The 15,489-nt window shown below is 39.1% G+C and overlaps 1 long non-coding RNA gene across 1 annotated transcript in view; it reads left to right on the top strand.

The window, feature by feature from the left end:
* The window catches only part of LOC138143582 (uncharacterized), a 91,308-nt gene that overhangs the window by 75,382 nt on the left and 437 nt on the right, over nt 1-15,489 (top strand). The gene's annotated exons all lie outside the window — the stretch shown is intronic.

Here is a 15,489-nt window from a genome sequence, read left to right as displayed (position 1 = left end):
GAAGAAGAAGAAGAAGAAGAAGAAGAAGAAGAAGAAGAAGAAGAAGAAAGAGGGAGAGAGGAGAAAAGAGAGAGAGAACATATTATATATGAATATCCTATAGTAGGATAAACATGTTCTCAAATTATCTCAATGATACTAGAACAACTAGTTACAAAATGAAAAAATTTAGTCAATAAACCATTTATTTAATGGAAGTCAACTAGCTGGTTTCATTAAATGTTACTATTAAATGGATTAAGTACTTATGGAATCTTGTAAACAGAGCCATATGAAGATGTTCTCTAATCCCATGTACCAAAGTGCCTTCCAGCTCTAAATGTATGATCCCTGTGCTCCTATTTCCTGAACTCCATATGAAAGAGTTAGCCTCTAGGTTTCATCAGTACATTTCGTGATGTAAAATAGTATAGCCCTAGTGAAAAATGGTATTTGTCTAAATTTTCTAGAACTTCAAAGTTTGCAAAGTGCTTTGCAAACATTTCATTTGAACCTCACAACAGCTCTGGGAGGTAGGTGCTATTCTAATTAGCCGTTTGAAGGTGAGGAAACTGAAGCTGAGGGAAGTTAAGTGACTTGTCCAAGATCAAACAGCTAGTAAATGTCCAAGGCTGTATTTGAACTCAGATCTTTCTGACTCCAAATCCAGCACCTTATTCACTTCTCTACCTAGGTGCTTTATGAATTATGGAAGGTATTTTATACAATTCACTTGAATTTTGGAGAATCTATATTCCTGATCCTATATATTGTATAGAGACATCTCATAAAGAACTTAAACTCATGAATAAATGAATGAAAAGATGTTTATTAAGTACTTATTCTGTGCTGAGCACTGTACTAAGCATCGGGGTTATTGTTTGACAAGCAAGTAAGAGCCACCTCAAGTTATTTTCATTCTAACAGGGAAAGATAGCAGGCAGGTGAAAAGTGGGGAGGGGAGTAGAAAGCAAGACAGTGGGATCCCAGCAATATGGATTGGGGATGATTCAGCAGTGCCTTGTGGGCTGGATGCCAAGCCTGATGATGTAAAGGCTCACCAAGCAGAGCCCAGGGCTCCAGGAGCAGGAGTCTGAGTCTTAGTGGGAGGAGGTCAGAGCCTAGGCAGCTTGACTTAGAAAGGACCAAAAAGGGGTCATTCTTCCAGGCCAAGTTAAAGACCCACAACACCTGTGAATCCTTCCCTGATCAGGCCAGCCTTACTGGGCCTTTCCCTCTCTAACTCCCTTGGCACTCATTAACTGGTTCAGTCTGTGTGCAATACCTTAATGTCCTATCCTTTGTATCTGATTGCTCATCCTTGCGCTTTAGCAGTAATATTTTAAGGTATATTTTATACATTCACATATGTGCACCTATATGTGAGTATATATGTACATATATGTCCATGTGTGTTCATCTATATTGTGCTTACATATGTATGTAAAGTGAATCTCTCATTTATCCATGAGTCTTCATATGTTCACCTCCACTCTCTGGGAGCTCCATAAGAACAGAGAGGGAATCTGATAGCTGTGTTGGTTTTGTTTTGTTTTTTTTACATTTCAAACAAGTATTATGCTGGGTAAACAGTAGTGGCTTAAGAAATACTTGTTGGAGGGGACAGCTAGGTGGCACAGTGATTAGAGCATGGCCCTGGAGTCAGGAAGACCTGAGTTTGAATATGACCTCAGACACTTGACACTTAACTAGATGTGTGACCTTGGGCAAGTCACTTAACCCCAATTGCCTTACCTTCCCCCCTCCTCCCCCAAAATGCTCACTGGTGAATGAGCTACCTTTTTCAGTGCTAGGGCCCATGAAAACCATGGTGACTGCTAAGTAGGAGACCTGGGCTCTAGGACTAGGTTTTGTTGTTATTCTTCAATTAACAAGTATTTATTAAGCAATCAATAGTTAGCATTTATATAGCACTATGAGGTTTGCAAAATGCTTTATAAGTATTATTTTATTTTATCATCATAACTAGATTATGAGCTTCTCTCTCTAGATTATGAGTTCCTTGATATCAGGGACTATGTTTTGCCTTGTTTTGTATCCTCAGATCTTAGCATAGTGCTTGGCCATAGTAAGCTTTGAAGCTCTTTTTGGGGGGAGGTGGGGTGCAAGTTCAATCAGGGTTAAGTGACTTGTCTAGGGTCACACAGCTAGTAAGTGTCAAGTGTCTGAGGTCAGATTTGAACTCAGGTCCTCCTGACTCCAGGGCCATTGCTCTATCCACTGTGCCACCTAGCTGCCCCAGCTTTTAAGCTTTTAATAAATGTTTATCAACTGACTAACTTTGAGAGACAGCTACTGTTATGATCCCCATTTTACAGGAAATTGTAGCAAACAGAAGCTCAGTGACTTGCTTAGGATCACTCAGTGAGTATCTGAGGTAGGATTTGAATTCAGGTCTTCCTGATTCCATGCTCAGCATTCTATCTGCTGATCCACTAGCTGCCCCTGTAGGTCATTTCAGCCAGGCAATTCATTTTACTCAGAAGCCCAGAAGAGGCCATAGAATTCAAGGCCACAAAGCTCATCATTGGGCTTCCATTTGCTCTAGCTGGACAGAACACTGGGCCCGGAGTCAGGAAGATCTCAATTCAAATTCAGCCTCAGACACTTACTAGTTGTGTGACCCTGGGCAAGCCATTTAACCTCTGTTTGCCTTAATCCCCTGGAGAAGGAAATGACAAACCACTCCAGTCTCTTTGCCAAGAAAACCCCATGGACAGTATGGTCCACAGAGTCACAAAGAGTCGGACACAACTGAGCCTCTGAACAACAACAAGGTGACCCATAAAGCTCCTTCAGCTATAATAATATATAATTTGAGGGCCCTGTGAAATTAAAATTAATAAAATAGACAATTTGAAGATCATTATGAAATATAAAACAAAATGGTAGAAATAATGTTGTTTCATAACACTAACCAACAGAGCTGACTGATTGGGCCAAAGGAGACAAGAGGCTTAGCTTGTGGCCACAGCTTGTTCAAGTGGGAATCTGGCAGGAGGGCAAAATGAGGTCTTTTCCATGGGACTTTGCATCACCCCTCTGAGGGCCAAAGAACTGTAAAAGCCGAACAGTTGTGATAGCAGCAACACAAGCTACACCTCAAGGTTTCCTGAGCAGAAGCAATACATCTAAATGGCAGGTTCCATGTATGAAATTCAGACTAGCATTCATCTCTGTACCTGATAAATTTTGAGCAGGTCTGATCTCTGGATCATTCTTGTATAACAAGTAGCAACTTCATGTTTTGTATAATGCGTGCATTCTATTTTTATGTTTTGAGATGACAATGGACTTTATCTGAATTTAACAAGGACTTTTTTATCTGGGAATGTACTACAGTGTACTACGTAATTATGGATCCTTGGCTGGCAGTGAATGGTAAACTGAATCATCTCTAGCCAAAGTTAGCAGTCCCCTTTCCTAAGAAAACCAAATCTAACATTTAAGTAAATGATATTTTGGTAACTATCCATAGCTTGGATAGATCTTGAGCCATCATTCCTTTCAAGACTTTATTTAATTTTGAAACTTTTTATTTTGATCTCGTTCATCATTATCAAAAATTACTTGTCCATTGGTGCACAGTCCAAAGGGAGTCAAAAAGATGGAGGGTTGTAGGCATGTTCCCTGGGGACTTGAGACAAAGGCCAAGGTAGAGGGTGTGTGGTGGAGGTTGGGGATGTTTTGGAGAAACAGGCTAGGTTCAGGAGCTGTTAAGTAGCAGAAGGCCCCAAGTAAAAGTGACCCTTCCAAAATTGCTAGGCTACAGACTTAACCTGGGTCTACACCTATTCCTGGCTTCTAGTTATCTTGGACAGAGTATCAGGTCTATCACCCAATTCTTTCACTAATTAGCCATTCTGTGTTCTTCCCCTTGGCAGTTATTAAATATGGCTAGTGAAATTACATTTGTTTGGATTTCACTAGTTCAGAATTTATGATAATTTAGGCAACATTACTTTCATTACCTATGGTGGGGGGGGTGGATTTAGTTATTAAGCAAATTGAGAATGTAAGGAAATTGGAGAGGGTAGTACTGAGAATGATGGAAAGAAAGCAAGGTTGTTTCCCTGACCAAAAATATAGTACCAGAGCTGAATGAGGCAGGAAGGGGTAGTTGTGGTTGCTGGGTTTTTTTGTTTTGTTTTGATTTTTGCTGATAACAGAGAAATGTGTAATAAAGACAAGGCTAAGGACCAGGAGAGTGTAGTAGGGCAATGGTCTTACTTTATTTCCCCAGCTTTTGTTAGATTCAAATTCATTTGTATACCAAACAAGAGAGAATGTTGAGAGGGACAAGAGTTTTATAGACTAGCTTCTACATAGCTTCTGTGGGTATTCTCTGACCTCTAAAATTGGTTTAGACTGTGGGGGGGGGTGTGTGGTGTGGAGATGCAGGATCTCCAGAAAGAGTTAAATGGGAGGTATAAGGAATTTCTAATCCCAAATCAAAGAATTGTCTGGAACAGCAGACACCAATTTAGAATCAGACTTAGGAAGTTAAAAGAAAATGACCTAATATTAAGCCTGGTAGCACTTTTTTTTCTGTCTGTAATTCACTTCCCCCTTGAAGTTGGCATGGTAACTCATAACTTTGGCTATAATTACTAAGCTATCAGATTGCCTTTATCAAGGAGAGGCCTTCACCTTAACAGGATGGGAATCAGACCTATAATTTCATTGTTATAAGGAATACCTAAGTGAAAAAGCTCCCTCTACCCATGCAAGTTATCACCTTCTCTTCAATTCATTGTCTTAGAAAATTGCCTAGAGTACTGAGAAGTTAAATGACTTACCCAGGGCCACCTTCAGAGATGGGACTTGAATCTAGCTCTTCCTGGTTTTGAGCCCAACTTTCTATCTACTGTGCCATGCTATGTCTTGTGTGTCCCAGTAGATCAGAACTCAAATGACTAATAAGCAGCCCTGAAGAGATGATGCCCAGTAGTAGGTAGCAGAGAAAAACTTGGTAACCATCTTCCCAGTGGAGATGCCCAGAAATGACAACAGACCACCCAACAGAGAACAGATATTTGTAACCCAGTAGGGAGATGACTTACCTAACAAAGATCATCGTATGTTAGTGTCACCAGAGATTATCTGCAGCCTTGAAATGTTAATGATGTGAGATTACACAGTCATGTGTATGCCTCAGCTACATGAATTTTTGGCTGTGTCTTTTGATGTATCATATCATCCTTGCATTTATGTGTTTTACATGTATGTCCTTCATGAATGTTCTCTGGTCATACATTATCTTTGTCTTGAATGGGAGTATGATAACATATGGTAGAATGTAGGCCATGTGAACATGGGTGGATTTTTTCTAGTTTTATTTGCTATGATGTTAGATTGAATGTCTTTTATTTGAACTAATATAGTCTTTATGGTTGTTGGTCAATTGTTCAGTCACGTCTAACTCTTCATGACCCCATTTGAGGTTTTCTTGGCAAAGATACTGGAGTGATTTGCCATTTCTTTTTACAGATGAGGAAACCGAGGCAAACAAAGCTAAGTAACTTGCCTAAGGTCACACAGTTAGTAAGTGTCTGAGGCTGGATTTGAACTCAGGTCTTCCTGATTCTCGGTCTGACATTCTATCCAGTGCACCACCTAGCTGTCTAATGTATTCTTTAGCTTGTTAGTAAAAATTGAATATGTTGGTATGTATCATGAGCTATGGCTTTGAGTAGATGCAGACTCTCCTTGACTGGGCTAGCTCTTCTGGGAAACCTATATGTAAGATGGAGTTACAGATTCTAAAATGTTTTAAGAGCTGAAAGAAACCTTACAGATCGTTGATCTTATCCTATCATTTCTCAGATGAGAAAAACCAAGGCCTAGAGAAGTTTGTGACTTGCTTAGGAGGAAAAACTCTTTTAGAGAAGCTTAACAGTGTTGTTTGCTTGTAACTCATATGTTAAATACAAACTTACTTTCCCATTAAAGTAGGACTGGGAGAACCTCTACTTAGCAAAACATAATTATCTCTTGTCTCGTTTAACTGTTTTGAAAATCATAGAACTACAATTTCCTTATCTGTAAAAAGGCAGACTGAATGACCTCAAAAGTCCCTTCCAACTAATAAGCCTAGAATCCTTTAATCTTTTCCGGCTTTTAAAACACCTAATAATTCCACTTTTTTTTTTTACTGTTTTCTACCCACCTTGTCTAAATAAGTGATGTTTTAGCTTATGCTCATTTTGGATGATATAGCAATTTGAATAGAAAGGGTACTTTTAGTATATGCTAGATAGGGTGGTCACTTGGTTCTTGGGTGCAACATATTGGGGTAATTTCATTGGGTAGGTCCAGGCCTGCCAATGTTTTCTGTCTTTAAAATGGGAAATGATAGTGTTCATCCCTGACTAACCCCAGGGAGTTAATGAATTAACTTCTATGGAGACCATAAAAGCCCCAGATGAAAGGAGCCACATTAAAACAAAGTGTTATTAGTTTTCTCTCATAACTTCATTTTCTGGCTGTTGCATTTCAGCATCACAAGAAACTGGCCTCACCAAAGCAAACAAAATAATTGCTTTCCACACCTATCATTGCTTTAAAGGGGTCCTATATTATGAAATAATGATGACGATAGTAACAATAACAACAACAATAACAATAATATTACCACGTACTTAGCTAACACTTTTCTCTCGAAGAGCTCAAAGTACATTAGAAACACAAGAAAAGTTATCAACAGGCATAGACAATTTATAGGGGGATAAAATTGACTCATAAAAGACTCCACTGTGGGAGATAATAGATTTGTTATTTTCATACACTGACTAGAAAATATGGCGTCTATTTTGGTTGCTAAACTGACAATAAAAATGCTAGGTTAAAAAAATCCAACAAAGAAATGATTTTGAAAATGAGAAGAGTTCATCTGCTGAAAACCTGACCTCTTAGTAGCTGGGCTAGACATGGTTCAGACACAGGCTAGGACCAAAAGCCATCACCATGACAGGAGGTGATGTTTGATGGCCTGGGGGCTAAATCCAAGGTGATCTCAGTCTGCTTCCTAGAGACCTTCATCAGCATCTTTCTCATAATACCCTGTTTTATTATCTCAGAAGACAGAGCAGAGACTGAATAAAACAGCAAGCATGCCCTGCCCCGGGCATACTTACTCACAAACAAGTCTTAGATCCATGTCTACCCTAATTCCTGAGAATTTAAAGGCTCCCTGGGGAGAGATTAAGAATCATAAAATCACAAAGTTGGAAGGAACTTGAGGGGATATTGAGTCCAGGCTGCCCCTGGGATTTCCCTCCATAACATCTTTGACAAGTATTCATCTAGCCTTCACTGGAAGTTCTCTAGTGAAGGAAAACATAAGCACATAACACAATTTGCAAAGCAACAGGTCCAGAAGTGGTGAAAGAAAATAATACAAACTGATTACTCAAATACTGGGAGCTCAATAAATAAAAGAGGTTGATGGGGTCAATCAAGGGAGGGTTTCTTACCAGAGGTAGGCTTTGATATGAATTCCAATGAAGGAAATGGTAAATGGAATTGGAGAGAGAAGCTGGGAGCATATTCCAGGTGGGTAGGGACAGCATGTGCCAAAGGCAGTCCCCAGAAGGAGGAGGTAATGGAGGAAGGCACACTAAATGGCTTGATTGGAGATGAGAACTCATAACTGATGTTCATGAGATAAGGCTTGGGGACAGAAAGATGAAGGGCTTTGAAGGTGGTCAAGGAACTTAGATGAAAAGGATATACAATTGGGAACCACTATTGGTCCCTTATTTGTTTCATGATGAAAAGGTGGATTGAGGAAGATTATTCCAGGAATAGTGTGAAGAAAGGATTGAGGAAGAGAGAGAGACTGGAAGTAAGGAAGCATCAACAAAGAAGGAATTGGTAGTTGGTGTAGCAATGATGGGAAGTTGGACAGAAGTGACTACTCCTTGGAATTTGTGATAGAAAAGGAAAAGAAAGCAGGAGAAGCAGGGAAAGGACAGTCTGACATACACCTTATATTTTACAAGGACAAATTTCAAGGAATTCAAAGAAAGGTTAGATAGCATCCCACAGCATTCATACCCTACCCAGTAAACCATTTTGGGAGACAGGCTAAATGAGATTGAGGTTAACTGGTTCCCTTTGAAAATGGACAAACAACAGCAATTTCTTATGTACCTAGTTTTTTCCATGTTGTCTGCTCCATTACAATGAACTCCTCAAGGGCAGAGACCATATTTTTTAGCCTTTTTTTATCCCCAACACTTAGCATAGTGCCTGACAATATTCAGAATTTAATAAATGCTTGCTGACTGCAGAAGATAGAAACAAGGATAAATAACAGAATGAATACAAAAAAAAAACATAGCACAATCTGGTAAGTCTAGTGCCAGAGGCATCTAAAGTTAAGAATAAATGGAGGCTGGTGAAGAGAACTAAGTACAAAAGGGGCTGGAGGTCTTATTAGCTACATTGTGGAAAAGAAAAAAATAAGAGTTAATGTTTAGGATGGATAGGAAAATTATGACTGATGATGGAGAGAAGACAGCATTGTTCCACTTTTATTATGGTTCTGTTTTCTCTGATAAAGGGAATGATCTCAGGACTAAAAAAGAGAAAATAACATGGCTTATAAGAAGATGATGCTCAAGATAAGGAGGAACATAAGCTCCCACCTAACTTCCCTTAATGAAATCAAGTTATCAGAGCTCAGGCTCTACCCTGGGCTCAATTTTCTCCTTTCTCTACATTCTCCTTCTTGGTGACTTAATAAAAAATCTCCCTTTTGTCTAATTATCATCTCTATGCAGATGACTACCAAGTCTATAGATCTAATCACCGAGTTCCAACCCCAAGTTACCAACTGCCAATAGAACATTTTAGACTTGATATCCCATAGACCTCAAACTCAACTTATCCAAAACAGAACCCATTATTTCTCTCCTCAAACTCACTCATCTGCTGAATCTCCCTGCTTCTATTGAGGGTATTTCTCAGCTCATAACTTTGCCGTTGTTTTTGATTCTTCACTCTCACCTGTATTATCTAATCTGTTACTAAATCTTCCCATTTTTACATCCATAGCATCTCTTGCAACCATCTTCTCACTGCTCAGTCCTGGCCTTCATCATTCTATGGTTGGGATTATTATGATGACTTCCTAATTAGTTTCCCACCTTCCTCTTTCCCCATTCCAATCCATCCTCCAGTTGCCAAAATGATTTTAAGTACAGATCTGACTATGCCATTCTTCTATTCAATGAATTCCCTCTATTACTTCTAGGATCAGAAATAAATTCCTCTCACTTTTAAAGCCCTTTAAAACCTGGTTTTCCCTTTCTTTCCAGTCTTATTATGCATTATTTCCCTTTCTATACTCCATAGTTTACCCAAACTGGACTTCTTTCTCTTTACACACTGTACTCCACTTCCTATCTCCAGGCCTTTATACTGATAATTTCCCATGCCTGGATTGCACTCCTTCCTTACCAGCACCTCATAGAGTTTCTCATTTCCTTCAAGATTCAGCTTAAGTACAACCTTTTATAGCAGGGATTCTTAACATGTGGTCCATCAATTTGATTTAAAAAATTATTTTCATAACATTTCAATATAATTGGCTTCCTTCACAATCCTATGTATTTTATTTTATGCATTTAAAAATGCTCCAAAAAGATCAAACTTAAAGTGTAGATTTTAATGGTTTAATATAAGCATGGCACTAAATTTCCAGTGGAGAACCAGAGTAAGGATATATAATTGGTCTTAGGTTGTTTAAACATTTTATCAGTAACTTAATGCAATCATTGGATAATAGAGTCAGGATCCAAAAAAGATCTTGGCTAGAACATTGGATTGAATCTATTATAATAAGGTGAAACTCGATGAGAAGCAATGTAAAGTCTCATACTTGGGTAAAGAAAACCAACTTCAGGATCCAGTTTGGAAAAAAGATCTAGATATTTTAGCAGACTACAAAGTCAATATGAGTCAGAAGTGTGATATGGCAGCCAAAAAGCAAATGTAATCTTGGGCTGCATTAAAAGAGACATAGCTTCCAGAAATAAGGATATAATAGCTCCTCTGAACACTGACCTTGTCAGACCTCATTGGGAACATTGTTTTCCATTCTGGGCACCACAATTTAAAAAGTATGTTAGAAAACTGGAACGTTTCCAGAGAGGGCAACCAAGATGGTGAAGTGTTGAGTCTATATCTTAGGAAGATCAGCTGAAATGATTGGAAATAATTAGCTTAGAGAAGACTCAATGGATCACATTGGCAGATTTCAAGTATCTGAAGGGATGTCTTCTAGAAAAAGGAGTGAGCTTGTTCTGTCTAGCCCTACAGGGCCGAAGGAGAAGAATCAATGGAAAATACAATGAGGCACATTTAGGCTGGATGTCAAGAAAAACTTCTTAGCAATTTGAGCTGTTCAATAGCTGAATGGGTAGTTTGTTTCCCTTCCTTGGATGTCTTCAAGCAATGGCTGGATAAGTAGTAAAGGCTACTCTTTTTGCTTATTGGTTAGACTATGCAACTGCTCAGGTCCCTTCCAATCCTCAAAATTTTGTGATCCTGACCTATAGCAAGAACCTAAGGTGTAAACTTGGAAGCTTACTTGGACTTACCATAGCAAGAACATGAAATCATCTGGCAGTAGAGACAGTGAGTGAAAGCTCTAAATATGAAAGTTCTCTGATGTTAATTCATGAGGTTTTTAACCTTGTAGGGGATTCTATCTTTCCTCTTGTGAATTTAGCTATCGTTACTCTATACCTGGTGCATAATTCCTCTCCTTTGAGGTTTTGGGGTTGGAGAAATTTGTAGAAAGCATCTCTTTGACTATCCTTATGTTCATGTGATTTTCCTTCTTCTTTTCTTCAGTCTTATCTCTTTCCCTCCATCTGAGCAGGTGTACGTAGCCAAAGTAAAGGGAAATTCTCTATTGATTCAAAGCTATTAGTATGGTTAACTCATACAATTCAAGCAAAATTTCCCAAAACAAACAAATATAAAAACATCCCTACTGCAATCATACAGATTAGCTAAATAGACCTACACGAGGGATTGTCAACCTAAGTAGATCCAAGTTCCTTCCTCAGTTATATACAGCTTCTCTGGCTTATGGTCCATCTCTCAGCTGGACTGGGAAAATAGCCACAGTGTAACTGACCCAAAATCATGCCAGCTGGTCTATGTCCTTGGCCCCATATTCCAAATCCTCATTTAGCCTTGGGGAATTGGCCAACCCTACACTGAAGTCTACCATGGTAGTGATATAAACCATTTACCTTCAGAACTAGACTGGTAGATGCCAGAGGAAACAATTCTATTCATAAGCATGTACTTAGATATTATGGGTGAAGTATTACTTGAGGCACTTGGGGGATATGAAGATGGGTAATAAACGATCCTTGTGCCAAAGTAGATCACAACCTATATCTCTATAAATTGTATTAGAGCTTTCATACTATGGAACAGTATTACATTGAACTAATTACTCCTGCCTCAAATATCAGTTTTTCATAAGGAAAATGCACTATACCTTGTTAATATCCTTAAAATGTGGTGTCCAGAACTAAATACTATATTTGATATAGTGTGACCATAGCAAAGTACAGTGAAACTATTATTTCCCTTGTTCAGGACACTCTTTTGGGCAGCTCTGTGGCACAGTGGGTAGAACCCTGGGCCTGGAGTGACTGAGTTCAAATCTGACCTTGGATAGTCAGTAGTTGTGTAAGCTCAAGTAAGTCACTTAATCTCTGTCCTTCTTGGTTTTCTCAAATGTAAAATGGGAATAATAATAGCACTGACATTGTTGTGAAGATCAATTAAGATAATATTTATAAAGCATTTAGCACAATGCCTGACACACAGCAAGTGCTTAATAAATGCATCTTCTCTTCCCTGTCCTACAACCCTAGCATTAAAGAAAGGCAGTTTGATGCAGAGGGAAGAGGACTGGAGGTGTAGACAGGAGAGCCCTGGATTCAAAACCTGTCTCTAAAACTTGCCAAAGGCAAGTCACTTAACTTCCAAATAGCCTCAGTTTTGTCATTGTAAAATAGTAATAATCATAGCAGTACTGACTACCTTAGGGGGTTGTTGTAAGATTTACATGGGATGATGCATGTAAAACAGTAGAGAAGTGTCTACTTTAATGGGATCATTAACTTTTTGGCTACCACATCATCCTGTTGACTCATTTTGAGCATGCCCTAAAACCCCAAGAGCTTTTGTGCCTGAATTATTCTTCAGTTGTTCCTTCCTAATCCTGTGGTTGTGAAGTTTATTTCTTCTATTCAAAACGAATAACTTTATGTTTATCTCTACTAAATTTCATCTTTTTAGATTTGGTCCATCTTTCTCACCTGTCAGTATCTCTTAAATGCCATCCAGTGTTAGTCAATTCCCCCCACAGTGCGTCATCTTCAGAGTTGACAACCATACTGTTTTTGCCTTCGTCTAAGTCATTTATAGAAAAGCACTTGGACCAGGTATGTTCACTCTTTCATTCCTCCTCAGGCTCTACTCCTGACTTATAAAACTTTCTCTACCATGCCATAGCAACCTTCTCACCCTGGAGGATCACCTACCCCTAAACCCTTCCTTTGGTACCAAAGGCTAGTCCTCCCAGAACCTCCATTTTAAAAAACTTTTTGGAGGGGGGGAAGGCAGGGTAATAATTGGGGCTGAGTTGCCCAAGATCACATGGCTAGTAAGTGTTAAGTGTCTGAGGCTGGATTTGACTCCAGGGCCTGTGCTCTATTCCCTGTACCACCTAACTGCCCCCAGAACTTCCATTTTAACAAAAGTACCCAGATCAGCCATGTTCACTCTTTCAATTATTTTCCAAGCTCCACTCCTATCTCTAGGAACCCTTTCCACCATGCCCCCCTCATGGGGACTTTCTCCCCCTCCTCTGCTTTCCACCTTCCATTTATATGTTGTCTTCCTTATACACATACACACACATATACACACTCTTTTGTTTAGCATTCAAAGTACTTCCCAGTATGTCTCTAGATCACCTTCTCAGGCTTACTACACATACTTTCCATTATAATCAAACTGTTCAACTTGCTGCTCCTCTTACATATTTCCTCTATTGTCTCTATACCTTTGTTTATGTATTGCCTAATCATCTTCACTTCTTAAAATCCTTAGCATCCATAAGTCTTCATTTCAAATACCATCTCCTACAGAAGTAGGATCTCCCCAGCAGCTGGGGGGAGAGGAGGGACAAATCTCTCTCCTTCCCCAAAGCTGCCTCTTGTTTATTTGGTACACATTTTATATTTACTTATATTTGTATATATTGTTTATTTTGACAGGAAAGGGAGAGAGAGAGAGAGAGAGAGAGAGAGAGAGAGAGAGAGAGAGAGATAGATGGAGGGAAGGAGGGAGGGAGGGAGAGGGAAAGACAGAGACAGAGAGAGAGACGGAGGGTGGGAGGGAAGAAGAGAATGAAAATAAGGGAAAATTTTCAAGAGGGAGGAGGAAACAATCCCTGAAGTGGAAGTGAAGTGAGCACAACTAGAGCCCCTGGTACAATGGCAATCCCGGCCAGACCCTGACCTATCAAAAGCGCAGGCCCCTGGGTGGAGGAAGCATCTCAAGGTGGGCAAAGCCATTGGTGGGGGGGTGAGCAATGCAAAGACTGCATCGAGCTGGGCAGGAGTTCCTTCAACTTTGTCACTGTATCCCCAGCACCTTCACATAGTAGGTGCTCAACAGCCTATAGTTTTTAGCTCTAATCTAGCATTTCTGTAGTGCTTTAAGGTTTGCCAAGTGTTGATATGTGTCACAGCATTTAATATCATTCAATCCTCCCAACAGCCCTGGGAGGAAGGGATTATTATTTTGTGGATGCACAAATGGTCTGCGGGATGTTGAGTGATTTGTCTCATGTCACACAGGTAGGAAGAATCTGAGGCAGGATTCAAACTCATAATCTGTTTGACCCTAAATTCACTATTTTATTCACTACAGTATCTAGCTGCTGTAAGAAGATTGCATTATGTCTTCCTGTAAAAATAATAAAGGCCTTTGCCTTATTCACTCTTTGTACCACTCACTATGATCCATCAAATATTACCAATCACGTTTGGACAGTTACTACTGTCAGCTCTTTCAGTATCTAGGATGTAGGTTATTAACATGCCTGTTAACTTGAACTCACTAAGGGCAGCTAAGTGTACACCTCATTTATCCTGAATATCAATTCCATGACATCCCCTTTTGTTCTATTCTTCTCAATCCAAAGATTATTTAAGATTGTTTTCCTTGAAGAAGAAAATAAACAAAATTAAAGTTAAGTAGGCTTGCCTTTTCTGTCATATATATCCTCCCATCCAACACAACCTTTAATCCTATAAACTTCTTTGAGCCTTCTCTCGCCCTCAAGTAAAGCCTTTTTTGTCATCCTCAGTATTCATACCTAGACTCAGCTCTTGATGAGTGTTAGCACTCCTGACATTATTCTTTTTTTTCTATTATTTTTTCTATTTATTTATGCATTTTTTTTTGAGAGGGGAAGGTAGGGCATTTGGAGTTAAGTGACTTGCCCAAGGTCACACGACTAGTTTTGTGTTGAGTGTCTGAGGCCGAATTTGAACTCAGGTCCTCCTGACTCCAAGGCTGGTGCTCTATTCACTGCACCACCTAGCCACCCCTCCTGACATTTTTCTTAAAGGGCCACCAATTAGTCAAAAAGCATTTACTAAACATCTTGTAAGGGCCACGTATAGGATTATGGCTTAGAATACAAACCAAATGAGACAATTCCTACCCAGAAGGAATTGCATTGATTCCTAGCAAAAATTGTAAAATGGATGATTAAAAAGGTGATTTCTAGCATCTAGAAAGACAAACAACAATCATTAAGAGAAAGCAAGGTTTCATCAAGAAGTCAGATTAGCCTCATTTCCTTTGTGGACAGAGTAACTGGACTTTAGATGAGGCAAATGCTGTTCTTATACTTAAGAGTTCAGCAAAGCAGATGACAGTCTCTTATGCTATTCTTGTAGATAAAGTAGACAGATATGGTTCAAATGATAATGCAACTAAGTGGATATGACAGGAATTCCTAACCTGGGGTTCAAGAATTTGTTTCTAAAATATTTTCAATATCTTTCAATATAATTATTTTCTTTTTTAATCTCATGTATTTTATTTCCTTCATTTAAAAATATTACTCTGAGAAGGGGTCAATAGGCTTATCAGACTGCCAGAGAGATCCATGACCTAATACATTTGAGAACCCCAAGAATAAAGTATTGGTTGAAAGACAAGATACAAAGAATAGTCATCAATGGGTCAATGGCGACTTCCAATTCCATTTATATCCAATCCAGCAAACGTTCATTAAGTACCTTCTATGTGTAAGGCACTCTGCTAGATGTTGGGGATATAAAGAGAAAAATGAAACAGTTGTTGCCCTCAACAAACTCATATTCTATACTAGGGTTAAGGGGATAAGAACATATAAATAGAAAAGGATAGACA

Source organism: Petaurus breviceps, unplaced genomic scaffold (genome assembly GCF_028583685.1).
Source record: "Petaurus breviceps papuanus isolate PSGF00001 unplaced genomic scaffold, PetGlider_PUasm1.0 90650, whole genome shotgun sequence".
In the NCBI taxonomy this organism is placed as follows: domain Eukaryota; kingdom Metazoa; phylum Chordata; class Mammalia; order Diprotodontia; family Petauridae; genus Petaurus; species Petaurus breviceps.
Note: the sequence above shows the minus strand (reverse complement) of the source record. Positions and strands in the feature narration are given on the sequence as shown.